The 26,128-nt window shown below is 38.6% G+C and overlaps 1 protein-coding gene and 1 pseudogene across 3 annotated transcripts in view; one reads left to right on the top strand and one right to left on the bottom strand.

Annotated features, from left to right (window-relative positions):
- Positions 1–25,775, bottom strand: part of RALGPS2 (Ral GEF with PH domain and SH3 binding motif 2) — a 137,993-nt gene extending 112,218 nt beyond the window's left edge. For 2 of the 3 annotated variants that reach the window (XM_031435693.2, XM_031435694.2), the window contains exon 1: positions 25,636–25,775. The gene's annotated coding sequence lies outside the window, so the exon portion shown is untranslated. Of the gene's footprint in view, positions 1–13,714; positions 13,789–25,635 lie in introns of all 3 variants that reach the window. The other variant, XM_064478036.1, reaches the window with a different exon arrangement.
- Positions 24,697–25,727, top strand: LOC135319008 (collagen alpha-1(I) chain-like; annotated as a pseudogene).
- Positions 25,776–26,128: the final 353 nt, after the last annotated feature.

Raw genomic sequence — 26,128 nt, 5'->3', positions numbered from 1 at the left:
ATTTTTTTTCTAGTTTTGCCTTATCTATATATTTTAAATTTTTCTACAAAGATATTAATTAAAAAAAAGCAAAAAGACAGAAACAGTGTTTTCTCATAGCCTGCTTATTAGTTGCAAGAGGGAAAATAAGTAACTATACTATGAAGAAAACAGGCAACGTCTTGACTGAGTGGATCACAATACCCATCACCAGTGAGGAGCAGGCAGATGCTGTGTGCCTCTGACGTGATACTCCGGGAGGGACACAACATCACGTATTGAGTAGTTGAGCTGGGAATGCATCACCTGAATCTCATCTCAAGGAAATGGACAGACCTAACCTGAGGAACATTCTACAAATGCATTCTTTTAAAAATGCCACTGCTATGAGATACAAAGAAAGGCTGAGGCACCATTACAAATTAAAGAAAATTCAAGAGACATGACAATTACACATCCTGTACTGGAGGGCAGTAAATGCTACAAAAGATGTTATTGAGACAATTCACAAAATTACAATACAGACTGTAGATCAAAGTACTGTATCCATTTCCTAAATTTGATAACTATATTGTGGTTATATAAAAGAATTTGTTCTTAAGAAATACAGTTGAAGTCTCAAGAGGTAAAAGGGTATGTGGTATAAAAACTAATCTCAAATATTTCAGAAAAATAGCATGTATGTGTGTGTGAGAAAGAAATGAATGACAAAGCAAATGGTAGAAAATGTTAAAAACTGGTGAATTTGTATAGAGTGTATACAAGAGTTCTCTTTAGTACTCTTATAACTTTCCTGTTAGTTTGAAATTCTTTCAAAATAAAAAGTGGTGGGAACCCTATAAATTCTCCTAAATTTTACAAAAATCTCCTTAAGAATCTTCAACTTGCAAAATCTCAGAGACTGAACTACACATCCAATAAAAAGTACAACTCTTCCCACCAACAGATGGCGCTAGCTGCCACTTGTTAGCATCTGAACAGACTTGGAATCAAACTACATACATCCTCAAATATTTTTGCCTCATGCTAATACCAAGAGTAACATAGATGAATATTACTTAAGAGGTAGGAGGTACTTTGGAGATCTCTACCTGGAGTACATTTCAAATCCCCAGGTCTTCCCTTATTTTAATATTTGCCCCCTTCATCCCAGGGAATGCCCTCCCCCAATCCACTCCACTCCCTATGGATAATTACTGCTGTGGTAACTCACTATAAAGCAATGTGAAAGCACTGGATCCTTCAAACATGCAAAAATAAAAAGAAGGGGAGGGAAGAAAAATGGAAGTAAAGAAAAAGAAAAGAAAGGGCAGGGGAGAAAATGCGTTAACCCTCTGCTTTATTCTAATGCCCTGATTCTACAGAACATGACAGTCTAATGCAAGGTCATGTGATCTGGCCAGGCTCACATAATCAGTTAATGGCAGAGGTAGGTCTTAAATACAAGTCTTCCGTTTGCAAATCCTTGTGCTTTCTGCAATGCCAAATTACCCTCTCCCCACCAACCCTTAATTGAATGTTTAAATACTGTGGAAATGTGGGGGCAGTAGGGGATGAAGTATCTGGTTTCTCTTCCTCTTCACTTCTAACAGAAGTTCATTAGATGAACATGATGACAAAGAAAATACCATGTACAAAGGCTAGGAACAGTGAAATCCTTCGTCACTGGCATTCAGGGAAGCACCAATAGTTGAGTACAATCTAATCAGATGGCAAAATGTAAAAGAGTGATGGGAAACATCAGGAACTGAGTCTGGAGAAGTAGATATAAGGGCAATGGTTGTCAAGTAAAAAGAAAAGCCTGGACTTTATCCTGAAGGCAATGAAAAGGCAGAATCTTATAAATGGGACTATTAAATTACATGATCTTACAAGTTTCATTCAGGAGACACACACAGGCACACACACAGAGAAAGACATTCCTGTTGAATGTGTATGTCTCAACAAACGGATACCTGTATGACGACTTCAAGTAGAACAGATTCTCAATGTTTATGAGGGATTTTGTCCCAAGACACCATGAAAAATCCCCAAATTTGAGTATATTACTATGGCATATAACATATTAAAGCATAACTGATTTTTTTTACCCCTATAGACTTTTGATGATTTTAAAAACACAAATAATTTCTACTTATTTACATTATCACACAAATTGCAAAGTGGACTCATTTACATTATGAATTTAAGTCACCACAGAATTGTACACTTTACTCTTTTAATTTATCCAAAATTCCTCTTCCTGTATGTTTTGCTTTTTGTTTCTCTTCGGTCACCAGAACTAGGAGTTGGCTCCGCAGCATATGCAGTGCTGGCTACAAAAGTTACTACACGGAAAATAGAGAACAACAGATTACACTGAGAGGTGCCTACCAGTGGCTGGGGGCGGGTGGAGGGTGGGCAGGGACTAGGATCAAATCTGTGCTCAGCAAAATTACAAATTATCATGTCAGACACCCTCCCAGTCATTCATGGAATAGTGAAAACCACAAGTGTTAATTTGTGAAAGACAGAGTTCTATTCTATCAGCCACTGACCAGCCAAAAAAAGTATCATGTACTCTAACAGTGAAGATCCCACTGGCCTTTGGAAAGCAGCAATGCCTATAACAACATAAATATTTGCATAGTGACTTACAACATACACTTTACCATAATTTCAGCAGGATTTCAAGAAACCTTGTTTTAGTAAACTTACAACCTTGTTTTCCATTAGGACATTTTATTAAGAACTGAGTAAGTACTGAGTCTCTGAAGATGTTTATCCTCCATGAGTTCCTGGGGCCACCCAATGACCAGAAGAAGGGAATTTCCTATATAAATATTGAAGTGTTAGAGAGACTGGAACACCCTTCTTCATTTATTTTAACAGCCCCCTAAGATTATTATATTCAACTTAGGAAACTGAGGCTCAGAGAGGTTAAGAAGAGGGATATTTCTTAAGAGTAAAGAAATCTTTCCTAGAAGTTTCCTCCTTCCATCCTCTTCCCACCCCTCCCCCACAAAAGGAAGACTTCCCTTCATCTCTCAGTGGCTATAATTCCTTCATATTTATGTCTGCCAAGAAGGAAATGCAAGGAAAGTTTTCACAGAAAGTCTGATATTTGAGATGAGTATTTACGAGTAGATACTGGGCTGATGGAAGGTAAACTGTAAGCACATTCCGGGCAGACAGAAGACACCAGAATGGAAGAAACTGGCATGACAGGAGAATGTTGGTTAACTCTTTGCAGAAAATGCATGTATGTGTGTGTGAACATAAGACAATAAACTGTAAAGACAGACTGGAGCCAGATCATGAAGCATGAACAACTGCATAGAAAGAAACATGCATTTTATTTTCTAAATCAGGATTTCTTAACCAAGAGACCATGAATTAATTAAACCCTGGGGCTATGAAATGCCCAGCTCTCCAAAAGTATGAAAATTATGTGATGAATACAAATGAAAAATCATCTTCCTGGATCCACAGCTATCAAATGATTTTCACAGGGACTCAGAAATAAAAGCGGTTAAGAACCACCATTCCAGGTGACTGAAAGTCACTATATACACTTTCCCAGGCAGGGATGTGTGCTGTAACACTTTCATTCTGTACGTGGCAAAATTTTTGGAGGCTGATAGATCAGAGACAGAACCTTAAAAGCAGAGAGTGATAAGGAGGTCCTGCCCTATTCCAGCCAAGAGGTTATAAGTACTTACGTTTAAAAAAAAAACCTAGTTCCAGAGAATTTTCAAAGGTAAACTTTCTAGAATTTGCTGACCACCTGCACATGGGCTGTGATCCAGAAAGGAATTAAGTCTGCCTTACCATTCCACTTATCACTTAAAGTTCCCATCATTCACTTATTCCATACCATCATCAGGAAAAGCCATTCAACACAGCAGAGCAGCTGCGAGTGAAAGGCTATCTCTTCCTTCCACTTGCAACCAGCCACCACTGGGAAACTAAACAGAAAGTGCCAAATGTTCCAGAGAGGAAGTGCTGATGCCTAGAATGGGGGTTGGCAAACAATGACCCACAAGCCGAACCCAGGCCTGTTTCTGTAAATTAAATTTTATTTGAAAACAGCCACACTTACTCATTTCTGTATTGTTTACTGTTGCTGTCATGCTATGAAGGCAGACCTGAATAGACTCAGCGAAGACTGTATGATCTGCCCCCACATGCCCCCCTCCAAAAAAAAAGCTTAAAGTATTTACTATCTGGGTCTTTATACAAAGTCTGCCAACTCCTGGTCTAGAACAAAAGCAGGGACAGATCCTACTTCAGAAAGCACTCCTTAGTACAACAGATGGGAGTAATACGCGGAGGGAGGCAGGACATGGGCCAGATTCAGCTGTGTGACATCAGTCTCCTGGGCGCAGATGTAGGTATATCTGTAGTGGCAGCAAGCTATTCCCAACTAAACTGAATATACAGAATTCCCAGTGTCACCCTATCTGGAAAAACACCGCTCCCAACAAGCAACATTGATTAAAGGCCAGTGTTCTCAGCCTGATTCAAACCCTTGCTCTTCTCCCTCATTCTTCCACTAAAATCTACCTTCTCTCCCTCAGGTTCTCTTTTAAAAAGGAAAAAAGTAGAAAATACTATGATCCAAGTGTCACCATGTCAACTGCTGAAGTTACATGCTGAGAACAAGAGTCTTGGCCTATTTGTGGAATATTGGGAAAAAGGCGGCGAGGCAGGCATTTTAAGTTAATGAATCTTAAATCTAAATTTAAGATCTCAAGGAGCCACTAATTATTTCAAAACAAAAAATAAATTTTAGTCCATCAATTAAAATTAAGCTCTATTGGTGGCCTGGGAAATTATACATATGGTAGTGGTGATATATATATATTTTAACATTTTCCCGAAATGGTATAAAAACAAATACTTCAGCATATCCAAAGTGCTCAATTCCAGGTGGCTACACAAAAGTCATTATTTCAGAAATGAAAGAGTTCCACAGACACATCATGCACACATTCCCAACAGTCTAAGACACAGTGTTCCCCACGGGTTTCATTTAGCAGCTTGTCTTGCCAATAACATGTTCAATACAGGAATGTGGAGTTAACACAGGATTCAAATAAGCAGCTAAACTGACCTGAGATGTCTGTATCTGTATCTGTGGCCTCTATTCACTAGATGCCCTTAAGTAGTTTTGGCAACCAGATGTCTCTAGATACTGCCAAATAGCCTTCGGGGGCAAAATTGCCTCATTTGAGAACCAACAGTCCAAATGAATTAAATTTCTTTAAAAAAATTTTTTAACACATTTAATGGTAGGTATTCCTTTCCAAGTCAATTGTTTTATAGACATATTGGGTGTCCGAGCTGGAAGGAACCTTGGAAACCATGTGGTCCAAATGATACATATTACAAGTGAGAAAAATAAGGCCCACAGAGGGCCACTGGGACAACTGGGAGCAGAAGAGAGACAGGAACCCATGACCCCCAGTTTCAGGTCAGGACACTAGGAGCACCAAAGAGCCGACTCATTTCCACAAGCGCTTTACTAAGCATCTCTTAGTATCTTTCAAAAGGCACTCAATTTTTAATTTGATGAAGTTCATTTTATCAATGTGGTATTTTATGGACCGTGCTTTCGGTGTAGTACCTAAAACATGTTTGCCCAACTCAAGGCCACAAAGATTTTTCTCCTGTTTTTGTCTTAAAGTTTCATCATCTTAGGTTTTGCATTTAGGTCTATGATTCATTTTGACTTAGTTTTTGTATACAGTGCAAGATACAGACTGAAGTTCATTTGCTTGTGTATTGTGCCAGCATTATTTTCCTTTCTCAACGAATTGCCTTCGCACTGTTAAAACTCAGCTGTCCATGAACTCACTGGCTTATTTCTGGACTCCTCTATTCCACTGACCTACTTCTCTATCTTTACACCAATACTACACTGCTCGGATCACTTTAGCTTTATAATGAATTGTGATACCCGGCAGTATTAGCTCTCCAACTTTGTTCTTTTTCAAAGTTGTTTTAGGTATTCTAGGTCCTTGCCATTTCTACATGAGTTTTAGAATCAGTTTGTCAATTTCTACAAAAAAGCCTGCTAAGATTTTGACGGGGACTGCACTGAATCAACAGATCGATTTGCGGAGAGCTATCACCTTAGCAACAACGAGTCTTCCGACCCATGCACAAAGAATACGTCCCCATTTATCTAAATACTCTTTAATTTTGGTCAGCAATGCTGTGTAGTTTTCAGTATTTCATACATGTTACTACTGTCAATGGTACTGGTTTTGTCAAGTTTCAATTTCTGTTTGCTGCAGTATAAAGAAGTACAACTAATATTTATATATTAATCCTGCGTCCCACAACTTTACTAAACTTACTAGCTCTAGTGGTTTCATAGATCCCATCAGATTTTTCTAAACAGTCATGTTTGCCTCCCCGCAAAAGAGACACTTTTCCTTCTTCCTTTCCCCTGGAGATGTCTTCAATTTCTTTTTCTTGCTTGACTGCACTGGCTAGAAACTCCAGCACATTGTGCAGCAGCAAAGGTGTGCGCAACCTTCTCTTGTTTCTGGTCTTAGGAAGAAATCACTAGGTTTTCCACCATTAAAACTACATCATCTGTAGTTTTTTCAGAGCTGCCCTTTATTGGGTTGAAGAAGTTCCTTCCCAATCCTAATTTGCTCAGTTACTACCTGGAATGGAGTCAAATGCTTTTTTCTTTTTGTATTTATTGAGATGATCACATGATTTATCTTTTTAGTTGGTTAACAGAGAGGATTACACTGATTGCTTTTTAAATGTTAAATTAACTTTACATTCCTGGAATAAACTCCACTTGATTATGATCTATTATATTTTTAAAGTAAAATGTTACATTCAGTTTCCGACAATTTGTCTAGAACACTAACACGTATGCTCATGCGGAATATTTCTGTGTAGTCTTCTTTTCTCAATGTCTGTGTCTGGTTTGAGTATAAGGGCTATACTGGCCTCACAAAGTAAATTAGGAAGTCTTCTCTCCTCTGTAATTTTCTAAAAGTGTTTATGTAGAACTGGTATAATTTATTCCTTAAATATTTAGTAGAATTCACTTGTGAAGTCATTGGGGCCTACACGGTTTTTTGGTAGAAATATTTAAATCACAAATTCAATTTCTTTTATAGATACATGGCCACTCAGGTATTTCTTCTTGAATGAAGTTTATTTAGTAGTATAAGTCTTCTGAGAAATTTGTCCATTTCATCTCTGTTTAAGATTTACAGGCATAAAATGGTTCATAATCTCTTATTTTCCTTTTAGTATCTGTTGAATCTGTAATGATGTCACCTCTGTCATTCCTGATACTAACCAGCCTGGTTAGAACTTTATCAATTTTATTGATCATTTCAAAGAACCAGTTTGGGTTTCACTGATTTTGTCTATTATTTTTATGTTTTCTATATATTAATTTCCACATTGGTCTTTACCATTTCCTGTCTTCTAATTACTTTGGTTTAACTTGCTCTTTTTCTAATTTCTTAAGGTAGAAGTGGACATCATTAATTTGAGATCTTCTTTTCCCCTAATATAGGCACTCAGTGCTATAAATTTCCCTTTAAGTACTACGTTAGTGAAATCTCATGAATTCTGATAGGTTGTATTTTCCTTTGCATTCAGTACCAAATAATTTCCTTTTAATCTCTCCTTTGAATTGTGTTATTTAGTTACCAAGTATTAGTAAATTTTCCACAGTTGCCTGTTAGTATTTTCTAATTTAACTCCTTTGAGATCAGAGAGCACAGGATCTCAATCCTTTTAAATTATGGAGACTTGTTTTTTGGCCCAAAATACGGTTCATCGTGGAAAATGTTCTGTGTACACTTCAGACGAATTGAGAAGAATATTCTGCTGTTGTTAGGTGAATTAGGTCAACTGGTTGACAGTACTGTACAAGGCGACTATATCTTTGGAATTTTCAATACTCAGGAAAGAGTACTGAAATATACAGCTAAAATTGCACACTTGACTGTTTCTCCTTGGGAGTTCTATCAGTTTTTGTTTCATGTATTTTTGAAATTCTGTTTTTAGAGGCACAAATGTTTAGAATTGTTATGTTCTCTTGATTAACTGATCCTTTATCATTATGTAATGACATCCTTTATCCCTAGAAATAGCCTTTGTTCTGAAGAAGTCTATTTTGTCTAATGTTAATATAGCCACTCTATCTTTCTTTTGACTGTTGTCAGTATATCTTTTTCCATCCTTCACTTTTATCCTATTTGTATCTTTATATTTAAAATATGTTTCTTATAGGCAAGGATATAGTTCAATCTTGCTTTTTTATCCAATCTGATAATCTCTGCCTTTTAACTGATGTGTTTAGACCATTTATATTTGATGCGATTACTAACATGGTTAGGTTTAAGTCAATTATCTTACAATTTGTTTCCATCCATCCTGTGTTCTTTTTTCCCCCTTTTTTAGGCCTTCTTTTGAATTAAATGAGTTATTTTTTGATTTTACTTTATTTCTTTTGATGGCTTATTACTTATAACCTTTTATAGTATACATGTTTTTAACTTACCATGGTCTGCCTTCAAATGATATTATACAACTTCACATACAGTGTAAGAGACTTACAGTGGTACAATACCTAGTATCATGTCTTGCCCAGCTAGCTCTCTGTACCTAGACACCATCTTTTTATTAAAATGGGAAAGAAGTATTCAAAACATGTAAAAGGAAGAGTAGCAACAAACTGAGACCTTCTCCTTGGCTTCATTTAAAGAGATAAATAAAAACTGAGGAGGAAATAGATGTTTAAAATTTAAAACTACAACTATACCACCTGGGTTCAAATCCTAGCTCTGCCACTTACATATTGTATAACATAAAGCAAGATGGTTAGCCTTCCTGTTTCTCAGTTTTCACCTCTTTAAAATGAAGGTAACAACAGTACCTACTTCACCAGATTATTATAACGATTCAATGAGTTAATACAGGTAAAATGCTTAGAACAGCACCAAGCAACTATTAAATGCTTCAAATACAGAGGCTACCTTGGAGATATTGTGGGTTCAGTTCCAGACCACTGCAATAAACCAAATATTGCAATAAAGCAAGTCACACCAATTTTGGTTTTCCAGTGCATATAAATGTTTACACTACACTGTGATCTATTTAGTGTATAATAGCATTATTCCTAAAAATGCACATACCTTACTTTAAAAATACTTTATTTCTAAATCATGCTAACCACCATCTGAGCCTTCGGCACGTCATAATCTTTTTTGCTGGTGGAGGGTCTTGTCTCAATGCTGATGGCTCCTGACTAATCAGGGTGGTGGCTGCTGAAGGTTGGGGTGGCTGTGGTAATTTCTTAAAATTAGATGATTATGAAGCTTGCCACATCGATTGACTCTTCCTTTTACAAATGATTTCTCTATAACATGCAATGCTGTTTGACAGCATTTTACCCACAGAATTTCTTTCAAAAATTGGAGTCAATCCTCTCAAACACTGCTTTATCAACTAAATGCTTTGTTGTCATTTCAACAATTGTCACAGCATCTTCACCAGGAATAAATTCCATATCAAGAAAACACTCTTTGCTCATCTGTAAGAAGCAACTCCTCAACTGTTCAAGTTTTATCCTGAGATTGCAGCAATGCAGTCACATCTTTAGGCTCTACTTCTATTTCGAGATCTCTTGCTACTTCCACCACAGCTGCAGTCACTTCCTCCACTGAAGTCCTGAACCCCTCAAAGTCATCCATGAGGGTTGGAATCAACTTCTTCCAAACTCCTGTTCATTGATATTTTGACCTCCTCCCATGAACCATGGACGTTCTGAATGGCATCAAGCATGGTGAATCCTTTCCAGAAGATTTTTAATTTACTTTGCCCAAATCCATCAGAGGAATCACTATCTGGGGCAACTATAGCCTCACAAAATGACTTTTTTAAATAATAAGACTTGAAAGTCAGAATTACTGCTTGATCCATGGGCTACAGAATGGATGTTGTGCTAGCAGGCATGAAACAACATTAATCTCTTTGTACATCTCCACCAGTGCTGTTGAGTAACCAGGTGTACTGCCAATGAGTGGTATTACTTTGAAAGGAATCTTATTTTCCCTGAGCAGTAGGTCTCAACAGTGGACTTAAAATATTCAGTAAAACATGTTGTTGACAGATGTGCCATCTTCCAAGCTTTGTTGTTACATTTGTAGAACACAGGAAGAATGGACTTAGCTTAATTCTTAGGATTTCTGGAATGCTAAACGAGCACTGGCTTCAACTTAAAGTCACCAGATACATTAGCCCAAACAAAAGAGTCAGCCTGTCCTTTATAGCTTTGAAGCCAGGCACTCACTTCTCCTCTCTGGCTGTGAAAGTCCTAGATGGCATTTTCTTCCAATAAAAGGCTATTTTCTCTACACTGAGAATCTGTTGTTTAATGTAGCCACCTTCATTCAAGATCTTAGCGAGACCTTCTGGATAACTTGCTGCAACTTTTCCATAAGTACCTGCTGCTTCACTTTGCACTCTTATGATATGGAGATGGCGTCTTTCCTTAAACCTCATGAACTAATCTCTTAGCTTCAAACTTTTCTTCTGCAGCTTCCTCACCCCTGTCAGTCTTCACAGAATTGAACAGCTAGGGCCTTGCCCTGGATCAGGCTTTGGCTGGAGAGAATACTGTAGCTGGTTTGATCTTCTGTCCAAGACACTAAAACTTTCTCCATTACCAGCAATAAGGCTGTTTTGTTTTCTTATCATTCATGTGTTCACTGGAGTAGCACTTAATTTCACTCAGGAACTTTTTTTAGCATTTACAACTTGGCTAACTGTTTGGTGCAAGAGGTCTAACTTTCAGCCTGCCTTGACTTTCAACATGCCTTCCACACTAAGCTTAATCATTTCCAGCTTTTGATTTAGAGTGAGAGATGTGCAGCTCTCCCGTTCCTTTAAACACTTATGAAACCACTGTAGGGTTATTAATTGGCCTAATTTCAATATCCTGTCTCAGAATAGGGAGGCCCTAGGAGGGGGATGGGGGGATCAGCCAGTTGGTGGAGCAGTCAGAACACACACATTTATTAAGTTCAGTCGTATACTGATAAGGTGCATGGCGTTCCAGAACAATTACAATAGTAACATCAAAGATCAGTACTGACAGATCACGGTAACAAATATTTTAATGAAAAAGCTTGAAATATTGTGAGAATTACTACTGGAGTGCGACACCAGAGACACGAGGTGAGCGAATGCTGTTGGAAAAATGGCACCAACAGACTTGCTCAATGCAGGGCTGCCCCCAAACCTGCAGTTTGTTAAAAAAAAAAAAAAAAAAAGTATCTGCGAAGTGCAATAAAGCAAAGTACAATATAACAAGGTATGCCTGTCAATACAGTAAGTCCTATTATTCACTATGAATAAGACAGTATCTCTTGATGGCCTATACACGACTGAAAACAACTTGCTTAGCCAGCGTACACACTGGGTTGCACTACTCTAAATGAATCTGTAAGCAAATGAACTCCTTAAGCTCTTTCAGTTGCAAGAAATTCATTCCAATTACCCCCAAAGAGCATTTTATATATGATGCTACTTATTGAACATTTGTTATGTGATTAGTACTGTTTTAAAGGTTTGTATGTGTCATCTCATTTAATCCTCACATCAACCCCATGAGGAAAGGTATTATTTATGATGCTTATTTTTTTTACAGATGAGAAAAGAGACAGAGCAGTTAAAACAACCTGCCCAAGGTTACAAAGCTAGTAAAAGACAGAGCCAGAATTCTACCGCCAAAAGTCTGACACCAAAGCCTGCACTCTTTCCTGGGAAAAAACTGGATGTGGTCTCAAGAAGGACAGGAGCCACAGAAATATTAATGGAAGAAGAGCATCCACAGAGCCAGAAAGCAGAAGCTCCAATCTCATGCTCTATGCCTGTCTCTCTCTCGCCACATGGCTTCTTGCTTACTATTTGGTGCTTCTCTCGACACAGACGCCCTATTCTTTTCTGGTTACCAACTGGACCCCTCTAGTCCTTTATCATTTCTGTTAACTCACAGCTTCTGCTTATACTTACTTTCCAGTCTCCTAAACTTTAGTTTTACAGGATAGCACACTAATGCATCCTTCCAGTGTCAGCTCCCATAGCTCAATGGCAAATTAACTCCACATTTCCTGTAAAGAGCTGTAATTCCCTCCCTCTGCCCCAGACAATCCTAGGTTGCTAGTTGATTTACAGACTGGCTGGCAACCCTCAGGTCAAATGCCCACTCCTGGATCAATCAGTTGTAATATAGTTATACATGGTTAAAAACATAGCTATTGAGATCTCTTTCTCTGCAATGTACTATGGAAAAAGCAGACTTCCTCCAAAGGAACTGCAGGCACACCAGGATTACAGAACACAAGTCTAGGGCACTGAGTCAGCTAAGTTACCATTAATCTGGGGCTTAAAAGTCTTGTCAGTATTTCTAATCTATTTAGTTATAGTAATTAAGCAGTTACAAATACAAATTTTGGTTGCTATTAAGGAGATCATATAATTTACAGTGTCACACAAGTAAGACATGGGTCACAGGCCCAGCTGTTGTTAAGTCAAGGGTGGCCAAACTGTATCAACAGTCCTACAGCTGAGAGAAGGAAAACCCACCGTCGTCTATAATTTTGCGTTTTGCTCAGAGACAGAAGTAGTAAACGTCAGTAACCCTGCCCACTCCTATGCCTGTGTCTGTTGGGCCACACTGAACTGAAGCAGATGAGGGGGCTCTGCGTGCTGACACCATCACTACAGCCAATGCACAGCTGCCCACCCTCTTTAAACAAGTGCAGCACAGAAGGCTTCAATAGGACTGCTAGTTCCCTGAAGTTCAAATCTTCAAAACTACTTCTTTAAAAATCTTTCTGCAGAAGAGTTCTCACCCTACAACTTTTTGCTTTCTTAATGACAGAGGAAAGCTTTGAATTGAAAACCTTCTGCTACAAAATTAGCTAAGACCAAGTACTAGGGACAGAGAAGAAAAAGTAAACCTGAAGCTTATTAATGCTGCTTTCCTATCAACGTCATTTTCAGTCTTCTTGTTGGGAAGATTACCTAATATATATATAACTAAACGTCACTTTCCCTTTTTTAAAAGAAGACTGGTTCTAAACAGTTTGGATTTTTCTTTCAATCTTCATTTGTAAACTATCAATTTACAGCTTCAAGAAGAAAGGAAATAGAGTGAGAAGCTAGAAGTTAGTATGTACTATCCTTTAAATTTTAACCTGCTTTACTTCTAAGGACTGAATAATCTGGTCTTGTTTTATCAAATGTAACTGTATTTCCTGTTCCATCCTTCCCCCATCCCCCAAAGAAATCCCCTTCAATCCAAAGCATGCCAAAAAGACTAATTTCCGTTGCTGTATCTTCATTAATGCTGTTCCTCAATATTTATGTTCTTACCACCTGAATGAAACACATTCCTTAAGGACCACTCCTGCCCTCACTGAACCTCCCTCCTCTCCTGCAAACTGCTCTTCAATAATATGACACTTAACTACATATGAACTTGTATTATTTACTGTGGTTTCACACATAAGATTTCCTCTCACCAAGAAGATATGAACAGCAAGTGCAAGATCTAAGACTTATTCTTCTATGATAATATTCATAAGTACTGGGCTCACAGAAAACACTCAAAGATATTGTTGACGAAAAGAAGCAAGTCAAAATCAGAATTTCTTATTCATAAGATATCCCCCAAACATTTCTCCTTTAGTAGACTTACCCCTGTACCCACATCTTTAAGTGGCAGGATCTGAACGACACAGACCTACAGAAAAATATATCCACAAGTCCAAACTGTAAAAGAAAAGTAGCAGAGGTTATCCTAGTGACAATTTACAGAATAAAAGCTTTGTCAATCACACCTAAAATACATACTAATTCCCTGCCCACAAAACCCTAAAATCTATGAAGATTTCAGCACATTTATAGAAGAGCAGCTAAAAAGTAGCAACAGAAAACTTACAGATTTGTCATGTTAAGCTAATTCCACAAGGCTAGAAAAGTTCTAGTCAAACCCTGAGAAATCTAAATCAGGACTGGAAGAAGTCTAACAAATAATTTACTCCAGTAACCCTAGAGACACAAGAGAGTCACCCCAGATACAAGAGAAGCCAGGCTGTGATTGTACACTTGATCTTCAAGGTCCTGAAAGGAGGAAGAGTGAAGACCTAATCCAGCTAAGTACTTCGCTTACACGTTCACATTTAATCCTTATATAAGAAGACACTCTCATGCCCATTTTACAAATAGGGAAGCTGAATGCTAAAGAAATTAAGTAACTTGTCCAAATTCATACAAACTTCAGGCAGAGGATTAAAATCACTATCTATATTGCAAAAAATTATTTTAAATTTAATTAAGTAAATTATTTGACTGATTTCCAAGACTACTAAGATGCATTATTTAAGGCAACATCAAATCATAGTTTTGACATTTACTGCAAAATTGTTTAAGATATATATTTAACAGGAAAATCTGATAATTGTTAGACTAGATCCAACCAAAATCCATAGCCATATTCATGTTTCTCAAACAAGCACATCTGAGTATACCATTCATTTCTGGCTCAAAAAACCATCAGTGGCATTTAACTTTATGACAACTGGCTAACCACTTGGAGAAAAAGACAAAAATTAGATCTTTCATTAAAATAAATAGGATGAATTAAAGATGCAATACATTTAAGGCATAAAAATACTAGAAGTAAACACAGGTGAATTTTTTTTTTAATGTTGGCATACGAAAGTCTTTCTAGGACTGACAGTAGAAACAGCAACAGTACAAAAGACTGAAAATTTGACTAAAAAAAACATAAGACACATACAGACAGTAAAACAAATATTTCATCAATTCTAGGATGAATATTTTCTCACCATTTAACATCTCTGATATCAGGATGCCTCTTAAAATTAAACGTCATGGTTTAACTGACAGTATATTTCTATCCTTAATTGTACATAAAATTGTTTATCTTACAATTGAAATCAACTTAGATTTAATAAAGTTAGGTGACAAAAAATAAAATAGGGAAGAGATCTACAACAAACAACAAAGGCAATATTCTTCATACATGAAGAGCTTTTGTAAGTTATTAATGTTAAAAGGGTGCTTCAACTACACTAGTTATGTTTCATTTCCTAAGTTGAAGTTAACTGTATTGATCTTTATGTACTTTTTTGTTTACTGATTTATTTCCTCAAAAGATTTTTAAAAGACTGAGCAATAAGAATATGAGTAAATGATATGAAAAGGAAATTGCAGCACAAATGTCCAAAAACATGGAAATATAAATTTCACTGAAAATGTTTAAATATGCAAATTAAAACAAGGAGAATTTATTACACAACAGGTCAATATATATGTTTTTCACACTAATCACCAAGTCATTAAGAGCATAGAGAAATAAACAATTATATACCATGGGCAAGAATGCAAATGTAGTTGACCTCCAAACAAGCAATCTACCCTCTCTTTAGAAATTCAAAAAAAAAAAAAAAAAAAAAAGAAATGATCAGAAAAGTATAGAAAGACCTATTAAAAAAAAAAAAGACATCAACTCTATCATTGTTTACAACATGTAAGTTAAAAACAACCTAAATGTCCCAAGAGTGGCTTAAATTATGATACACACAAAGTGATACAGCGCAGTCATCAAATATGTAGGTAAAGAGAAAACTGTCTTTGGAAGTGATATTAAGTATCCTTGGAAGCATAAAGATTTTTCGTATGAGCATCAAATTTTTTAAAACTTCTTTTTTCTTTTTTACTAGCTTAGTGTGTTTTACTTTTCTTAATTAAGATATGCATAAATACGAAAATGTATTTATGAATTTTTACTATGTAGACACCCAGGTAAGCAGCAAGCACATGAAGATACAGAGCACTTGAGCACTCCAGAAGTCTTGCTCCTCTAGTTCCAACCCCCAACCACTCTTCTGACTTCCATCAACACAGATGAGCTTGACCTTTCCCTGAGCTTCAAAAAAAGAGAATCACACAGTATATACTCTTTCATGTGCAGTTTCTCTTGCTCAACATTTGTTTGTGATATTCGCCCACATTTGCTGAGTACAGTAGTTCTTTCTTTTTCACTGATGTATATAGTATTCCAGTGTAGGGCATGACACAGATTATTTCTCCACTTTCCTGCTGATGGACAGTTGGGTTGCCTCCAGTTGGAAGATATTATGACCAAAAAACCCTGTGTTTTTTCAGATTTCATTACTTACTAGTATTGCTTAGTCTTATATATTTGTATTAATAAAACAAAAAGGATCAAACAACCCAGAAAAATACAGTAAAGAATAAAACTTTTGGTATCTCAACTCATAGACCACTACCACTTTCATTTTGAGATTTATGTTTTACATAACTCAAAGTATGTCATAAATGCTGTTTTTTCCTAAATCAACCTCTTTTCCATTATTTTCTCCCTTGTTTCTCTCCCTCTCCTTCTTACCTCTGCCCAAACAGGTACAAACTTTTACATTTGGTGTGCATCATTTCCCAACCTTAGAAGATCACTTACACACACACACATACAGAGTTTTCACTGTTTTATAAAGATGGGATATTTTATTTATTCCTCTGAATCTTGCTTTCCTCAATTAAATATCATATTTAATAATCATATCACTGATTATTTTTGTCATGTCTTGTTTTTTTTTTTAACAGCTTTGAGATATAATTCACATACCATACAATTCACCCATTTAAAGCATAAAACCCGTACCCTTTAGACCTCCCCATTCCCTACCCTCAACCTCAAGCAACCACTAATCTACTTCCTATCTCTACAGATTTCCCTGCTCTGCTCATTTCATATGAATGGAATCATGTAATATGTGACCTTCTGTGACTGCTTCTTTTCCCTAGCACAACGTCTTCAAGATTTACTGATTACGTAGAATGTACCAGTACCTTACTCCTTTTAAGAGCTAAATACCAATCCACTGTATGGCTATACCATATTTTGTTTATCCACTTGTTGGGGTATGGACATTTGGGTTATTTCTACTTTTTACCTATTATGAATAATGCTGCTATAAATATTCACGAACAATTTTTGTGGGGACATGTTTTCATTTCCCTTAGGTATCTATCTGGGAAAGGAATTGCTCGGTCATATGCTAACTCTACGTTTAATCACCTGAAGAACTGCCATACTGTCTTTCAAAGTAGCTCTATAATTTTACATGCCTATCAGTGTATGATGGATCCAATTTCTCAACGTACTTGTCTGTACTTGTTCTCGTCTAACTTTTTGATTTGAGCCATTCGAGCAGTGTGAAGGGGTATCTCATTATGGTTGATTGCATTTCCCTTAAAGCTAATGATTTTGAGCATCTTTTCATGTGCTTATTGTATATCTTCTTTGAGAAATGCCTATTCAGATCCTCTGCCCATTCTTAAATTGGACTGCATTTTTATTATTGAGTTGTTAAGAGTTCTTAATATATTCTGGATGCAAGTCTTTTACTTCAAGATATTTGATTTGCAAGTATTTTCTCTCGTTCTGTGGGTTGTCTTTTCAGTTTCTTGATGGTGTCCTTTGAAGCACAAGTTTTAAATTTTGATGAAATTCAATTTAGCTCATTTTTGTTTTGTTGTTCCTGTTTTTGGTGCCATATCTAAGAATCCCTTGCCTATTCCAAGGTCATGAAATTTTATCCCTATGCTTTCTTCTGTAAGTCCATGTCTTTTGATGCACATATATATTGACTTTCACTGGGTCTACACCAAGAAGCAGAACTGATGGATCATAGGGCAGACACATGTAGAGCTTTAGACGCAATTTTCCAAAGTGTCTGTACCAATTTTCAAACCCACCTAAAATGTATGTATGTCCCAAGTGCTCTTCATTTTTGTCAACACAGTATTTTCAGACTTTTTCATTAACACCATTTCTGGTGGGTATGTAGTGGCATCACATGATAATTTTCAGAAAATTGCAAATTAAAACTATGTGTGAGTACATTTTCACCTTGGCCACATGGACAAATTCATTTTATAAATGCCTGTTCTGGTCTTTTGCCCATGTGTTTTAAAACTGGGTTGCCTGTGTTTTTTTATTTTTATTATTGGCTTGTAGAGTTTTCATATACTCTGGATACAAGTCCTCTGTCAGATGTATTGCTGTCACTTTCTCCACTGTGTCACTTGCCTTTTCATTCTCTTAATAGTATCCTTTGATGAGCAGGAGTTCTTATTTAATGAAGAACTAACTTATCAGTCCTGTCTTTTCTGTTTCTTATTGTGTCCTGTTTTAAAAAACCTCTGCCTACCATGGGGTCATGTAGATATTTTTCTATGATTTCTTCTAGAAACTTTATTTTTCACCTTACGCATTACATACATTTCCTTCAAGGAGCACATAATCCCTAAGTTACAAAACTATTTCAGAGAAGAGAAAAAAAGGGAAAGCTTCCCACCTCATTTTAGGAAGCCAGCCTAACTCTGAAGTCAAAATACATACATATAAATCCAATAAATTTATCTACTGATAAAAGTAGATTAAACGAACAAACAAAACTCTTCAGGCAATGGCAAGTCAAGTTCAACAGGGAGAGGGGGAAGAAAAAAACCAATGCAGCACAGCTACATGGAGTTGTACACAGCAAAGCAAACAGGAGATAATCTGTTAATGTAATACATCCTATTAGCAGATTAAAGGAGAAAATACATATGATCATCTCTGCCAGTACAGAACACCTGATAAAATATGATACTTATGATACTAAGAGAAAAAAAACTCTTACAAAACTAAGAGTAGAAGGTATTTCTTGATCTTTTACAGTTATATTATCAAAAATTTCCCCCATTTAAGGTGGGGGAAATAGGGAGAGGCTGGTAAAAGGGCAGTACAAACTTTGTTGTAAGACGAAAAAGTCTGAGGATCAATGTATAATATGGTAACTACTGTTGACAATACTGTATTGTATAACTGAAATTTGCTTAAAAGGTAGAACTTAAGTGTTCTGACCACACCCCCCCAAAACCAGGCAACTATATGAGGTGATGAGTGTATTAATTAACTCAATGGTGGGCGTGGGGGGGATCCTTTCATAATCTATGTATGTATCAAACCATCATGTTGTGCACTTTAAATATCTTACAACTTTGTCAATTATATTTCAATAAAGCAGAAAAAATACATTGAATAACACCTATTATGTACTCTCTTTTCTGCACAATATTCCTTATTAATTTTTATGTGTGTGTATAATTTAGTCACATGTTAGTTAAATACAAATGTAAGCAAAGCATATATTTTTGTTTTTTTTATAGCTGTATTCCTAGCACCAGAAATGTTCCTGACACACAGAAAACTCTCCATGACTTTTTATAAATGAATATACAAAAGAATGATTTCTAAATTATAGTACTTTCTTTTGGCATTTCTCTAGAAATAAGCAGTTATGTAGGCCAAGCTTGTAAATTTAAAAATATATATAATATACATAGACATACATACTTATGTATGAAAGTAGTTCTGATAAGATTAATAAAATAACCCTACCTGATTAAAAACAAAAACAACCGGTAGTAAGATAGCACACTTGATGAGATTTTAAAGGTATTCCTATTAAAGTCAGGAACATGAAATTCAGAATCACCTATCTCAAATGAGCCCTCAGTGCTGCCTGGCATCGCACTGTATTTCCCTATTCTGTTCTACTCTATTCACTTTTCTACTCTCTAATGGACGACTATGTCATGTACTTTTCCCTCTTGTCAAACCTCCAATACATACTCCCATTTTTCCTTACCCTCAGCTAGTGATCTTGCTTTCTATGCACTAACAGAAAACCTCAGATGAGAACTTCCTCAAGCCTCCACCATCATGTCTCTGTCCATATATTCTCTTCTTCTCTCTCATAGATAAACTCTCCCTACTCCTAATAAAGCAATAGCTAATCCTTCCACCTGGGCACAGACTGAGGTCAGCAAACCACAGCCCGTGCTGTCCATGGCTGCTTTCACGCTGCAAAAGCAGAGATAGGTGGTAGTAACAGACCGTGTTGCCCACAAAGCCTAAGGTGCTTACTATCCAGCCCTTTAAAGAAAAAACTGGCTGACCCTTGCACTAGATGGTCTCTCCTCTCATCTAATGCGGACACATCTCATAAAATGTAGTAGGCTGAACGGGCCCACTAAGTCCCATGCATGAGAAATGAAGTAAGAGCCACACAAGACACATTCAACATCAGGGACATATCGAATATACCGATGACAAAGAAAAGCTCTTAACAGGGACAGGTCACATTTAAAGGATGAAGACTACAGCGCAGTAAGTCTTTTCAACAACCACCTGAGGCTAGAAAATGATAGTACAATTCCTCAAATTTTGAGGGGAAAATTATTTCACCTTCGAATTCTACACCCAGACTAGCCAAACTATCAACCAGGTGTCAGGGGAGGAGAGAGAGATTTTCAGCAACACAAACATCTCAAAAATTTCACCTCCTCACATACTTGGTCCTTGAAAATTACTGAGGGATGTATTTCATTAAAACAAGGGTGTAAATTGAGAAGGAAGAAGACATGGATCCAGAGACCACAAGCTCTAACACAGGGAGAAGGCAAAGGGAATTCTCAGAATCATGAAGAGAAATCACAACCTAAAGCTAAGCAGAGTGGAGAGCCAGAGTGCAGATCTGTGCAAAAGGACAGACAGACCCGGGGCTCTTCCAATCAAAAAAACCCCGAATGATCAACTACCTGATGTGTTTGAACATACTGGGACAGTTTCTAGAAAAAATTAGAGAAAAACAGGAAACTAAACAAAAAGAAAAGATTTTAATTCCAAGAAATATAATCATAGTACACTGATTGTAAGGTTCACTGGCAAGCATATTTACAAAGTCATAATAACATAAATAATGAATACTGATGTAACCAACAGAGTAACTATACTGGAAGATACAGGGAGAGTAAGTTCAGGGGGCATAAGAACTCTAACGTATGGACTCCTCGTCCACAGCAGGAAGCCAACAGATAATGTCTAAAATTGAAAAACAAGTAATACCTTAAAATATGGAAGTAAGTATCAGCAGCAACAGCTAAAAGTATCCAAAATGACTGCTCCAAGAGTAGGACCTGGCAGGGAGAGTCATACAGGGGAGTAGTGTGTTTCACTCTAAGTCTTAAAGTGCAATTTTCCTTTTAACTGCACAATTATATTATCTAAAGTAAAAAAAAAAAAAAAAGTGTTTTTTTAAAAAACTAGTAGTTTTTGTATCATTTAATGACAATTAATTCACTCACCCCATAAACATTATCTGGGCATTGACTATGTGCCAGGTGCTTTTTTCTAGGTGCCAGGAATAAATACAGCAGTGAACAAAATCAAGTCCTTGCCCTCATTAAGCTTACAATCAGAGGGATGCAAATAACAAATAAATTAATGTATGCTACAATGTCAGATAAATTAATGTTGTGAAGAAAAACAAAGTGAGGGTAGAGTGTGATGGGGACGCTATTCAGGTAGAGTTTTCAGAAAAGAACTCTCCAAGAATCAGCAAAAGGGAAATCAACCTAAAAAGGAAAACCTGTTTTGAGAAAGGCCTTGGAAGTAAAATACAGAAAGGTATCAAGCTGGAGGTGAGAGCTTCACTCCAAAGCCATGTATCACTCAAAAGCCAGACCAAAGTTCCCCAGTGACATACATAAACTGCCAGCACCCTCGACCTAAGTCCTGTGAATACTGCTGCTTACCGCTTCCTAGATCCCTAACTAGCCATTACTTATTAGAGTGACTGGCTACATTTATACTCAAACTTTTTTCTTTCCATAGAACAGGTGGATGTCACACATTTCAAATTCCAGTGTTTTTATTCCTATTATGTAGTTAAGAGTTTTCCTAAATCAAGTTCAGGACATTAATCAAGAAAGATTCCAAATTAACTCCAAGTTACTGGAATCTATCACATCCAGTCTTCATTTTTTCACAAAAGAGAAACCCTAAACCAACTGGAATAAGACACATTCAAAGAAACAGCTTAGAGGGTAATGCAATACGTTTCTTCAAGAAACCTCACTCGGGCTGAGGCAGAGTTTCAGGCTATTTGAATTATCTTTCTGCTGAAAATCGAGTAACTGAAAAAATGTAGTAGTCAAATTAGAGCAACAATTTTATTCCAAATACAGATGTTACTAATTAAAAAACCTCATATTCAAAAAATAGGATTGATTTTAATACAGTTTATTCTCAAAACACCATTAAAAGTAAATCCAAACTGTCTTTTTTATATAGCAAAAAAAAAAAAAAGCAATACTTCTAGATTTGAATTAGGTTTTTAAGTTTAACTCAGAAAGAAATTAAATTCAATTAATGAAATCTCAATTGATGGTTGGGTTTAAAGTTTAAAAGCTATCTAGAAACTTCTGGAAAAGTAGACTAGAAGCTGTACTGTGTGCTGAACTCTCACTAGCTGTTGAGGCTCTTCCCATCTCACTCCCAGGCCGGGCATCGCGTTATACTGAGAGCTACAACCTGAGCTTGGGGGCGTTCCTTGCTTATTGGGGTGTGCTTACATCGCCAAACCAGTTTTCTTAACCAAAATGGAGACAATAATGCCCACATAGGGTCACTGTTAGCTGCTGCACTCCCGTAAATAAGAAGTACCAAAATATTTAAGTGTTAATAACATACATAAAGCAGCTTAGTAATCTGCAAAGAACTACAACAATATTTGCCATATTTTAATTAAAAAAAAAATAAAACCTCAGTCCCACCCCTGAGTATTTTAAAGAGCCATCACTTTCAGTCAAACTTTTCCAATTTTTAGCCCTACTGGTTATCAAATTCTGTGGAAGAACAATACCACATTGGTCTACTCACAAATGCACAGCCAGAAAAAAGATGATTAAAAAAAAACTTACACTAAAAAAGAGAATCAGACTATCTTATAAACAAGTAAGTGTCAGGAGAATATTTTTAGCAAACATTTCATTTAACTATATAAACCAAAAGAATAAAGCTGTTTAACCACAAGTAAACTGTGCATCACGTGACTTTAGGTAGACTGGGGGTTTTTTTGGGTATACTTGGGAACCAGATACCCGATGTATATAAACATCAATATATTTTTAAAACAACTGTCTTTTTTTGTTCACTCAGTAATAATTCCCACTATTGTTAGAAGGAAAAACACAACAAAATCCTTAACCAAAAAAACTCATCAGAGAAGCTTTTACTTCTTAAACTTTTAAACTAACATTAAACAGTGTTTAGCTGACAATGAAGTTGTAGACTATTTGCCTTCTTATCCTTGAAGCTCCAACAGAGCACAGGCCTGTCTTTTTCTCTGTTGTATCCCCAACAGCTAGGCAACTAACTGGCACCACATAGGAACTCAATAAATAGGTGTAGAATGAATGAATGAATGAATGAATGAACAAAAGACCTGGGCCTCTGGACAAAAGCTTTTTGCAACAGAGCAATTTCACCTATACATATACCCATCATTCACGACAAGCAACTACTGTCTCAACTGTAATGACATAATAAATTGGAAAAAAACCCCAAAACATTAGGTATATGAACACAAACAAGTACATTACCCACATGTATAATAAAAGTACACAAAGTAAATGAGTCACAAAGCCAATTTTTTGGTTATAGTTTCTCTCAGGAGATTTTGGTCTGTTCTTCTTGATAATCAAATTATTTATCAGAAAAGCATGCTGCAATCTTGATAACGCAAGCACTATCTTTAAAGTTCTGTTGCAATCTGGAATAATTCAGGCAAAATGAACATTTCCAGAGTCCCACCCTAAGTATTTTGAAGACAAATTCCTTAAAGGAACGAAAGGTGGAATAAAATGGAAGAAAGGTAGATCTCACCATTTTAAAATTATTACATTGAATTTTAAAAAGAAAAAACTACGTTTAAATAAATTATATTGAAATTATTTATTCAAAAAGGCATCTTATGTCCTCACATTCGATCTTTAAGCGAGTAAGAGTCATTTTCCAAGTCTTTGAAGCTAGATGATAAACTTTACACCTACAACGCTTGAGTTAGTGGTTCTTTTTATTAAAATAATTTGGGTAAGTTCCTTCATAATTCTAACGTCTACAGCAAGATGCAGCAGGAACAGCAATACACATTAAATGTATGATTCTACAGCACTCGTCTAAGTATAATTATCTGGATGTAACAGGCTTTTACAGCTAGCAAGCTATGATCTATGACTGCAATACTATTTTGCATGGACGAAAAGTTTCCCAAAATTCTGATGGTCATCTTCAAAGAGACTTGAACAGAGTCGATTTGATAGCGAATACAGAAAAACACAAAAATCAACTCATAAACACTGGCACGAAAACAAAGCACTCTGTAACAACTACAGCGTTAAAAATTTTAAATCCAAGGCACGTAAAAGATAAAGCACAATTAACTGCTGCCTGTATTTCCTACTTTATGGTCTTAAACGGGGTATCACATATTTCTTTTTAGCGCTTTCTTAAACAGAAATTTCTTGTTTCAATGGCCCCTCCTCCACTGCTACCATCAGCGCCCTTTCTTCCTCCTCCCTCACCCCTCCCAGTTAAAACAAATTAACATTTGTACTAAGGTACCTCCTATCAGCTCGCAGCTTCTTCCCAAACACGCCCACGTACACTGAAACTGGCCTGCGTCTACACAACACATAGCTACAGGAAAAGAGCTTTGAGGGGGGCAGGTGGGGGGATAATTTAGCTCCGCACAGGTTTACGGCTATTTTCCAAATACAGATACCAGCTCATCACTCCTGGCTCGGGTTTCTCCCAAATCACCTCCAAAGCATGGTGTTTATGAGCCTACCTAATGCGATACTGCAATGGAATTCCGGGTATCTGCAGACAGATAGCCCGGCTTTGCAAGTGTTTGATCAGACCCGTGGGGAATCTCTTTTTCCAGTACGCCCGTTCCTAGCGGTACAGCCCCCGACCTCAGGCAGCGTCCCTGGCCCCACGCCCCGCCGCGCGCCCGGCCCGAGGCCGGCGCAGGACCGGTCTCCCCGGGTCCGAGGCCGGCGGGCGACTCGGGCTGCGGGCCGCTCCGCAACAGGTCACCCTGACCGCGAGAGTGCGGGTCCGCAGGCGGCCAGCTCGGCGGCCGGGCTTCGTGGGCGCAGCCGCCAGGGCCGGGGAGGGGGTGTGGCCCCGCTCGGCGGGTCCGGGCTCGGGGAGTCCCGGCTCCCGCTCACCTGGAGGGAAAATGAGACGCCGCCGGGCGCCAGGGCAGCGCGGGCGGAGGCCGGGGGCTTCGGCCACCCAGGAGAGGGCGAGGCGAGGCGGGCTCGGGGGGTCGCCGCGCTCCCGGCCTCGGGACATAGACCCGGAGCGGGGACCCCATGGCCTCCTCCTGACGCCGAGAGCGAGCCACCAAGGGAGGCGCGGCCCCAGGTTCCCACACCAGGGCCCCCCCTCCTCTCTCAGCCCAAGCCCCGCAGCCCCCTCCCCGCGCCGAGGACGAGCAGCCCCGGGGCCCGCGGCCAGAAGATCAACACACCGCAGCGCCCGGGCAGCCGCCATTCCCCGCGCCGCCGCCGCTGCGGCTCCGCGCCGCCCCGGGGGCGCAGCGCACCCACCTTCCCTCCCCCGCACCGCCCACCGAGGCTCCGCACCAGGCCCGCGGCCAGAGCACCGACCTGTGCAGCCGCGGCAGACGCCTCGGAGGATGGAAAGACGGCGCCGGCCTCCCGCTCCGCCGCTTTGCCGCCGCCGCCGCCGCCTAGGCTAGCGCTCGGCGACCAGAGCAGTCGGCGTCTCTCATTCAGCGCCGGCCGCCACCGCGGCCGCTCGGGGGAGGGGAGTGAGCTGGATCCTCCCAGTCCGCGCAGGGGGTGGGGGAGGAGAACGGACCGGGCGGGGGCGCGCGCCGAGCGGGCGGGGCGGAGCCGCGCTCGCGCACCAACCGAGCGCGCTCGCGCGGGTCCCTAGCGTCGCGGCCGCGGGGTCCTCCCGGCGCGCGTCCCCGCCAGCGGCTCTTCTGCCCGGCGGAGCCCAACTGCCGCTGGGGGCCGTGGCGGCGGCGCGCTCCAACAGCCGCAGTCCCTCCGCCCCGCGCCCGCCCGAGGGAGGGGCCGCTACCCGCCAAACCAGGCGGCGGGGAAGGGTAGAGGACTGACAGGTGGGGCCCCC

Source organism: Camelus dromedarius, chromosome 23 (assembly GCF_036321535.1).
Source record: "Camelus dromedarius isolate mCamDro1 chromosome 23, mCamDro1.pat, whole genome shotgun sequence".
Taxonomy (NCBI): Eukaryota; Metazoa; Chordata; class Mammalia; order Artiodactyla; family Camelidae; genus Camelus; species Camelus dromedarius.
The sequence above is the reverse complement of the archived record's forward strand: the minus strand, read 5'-3'. Positions and strand labels throughout refer to the sequence as shown.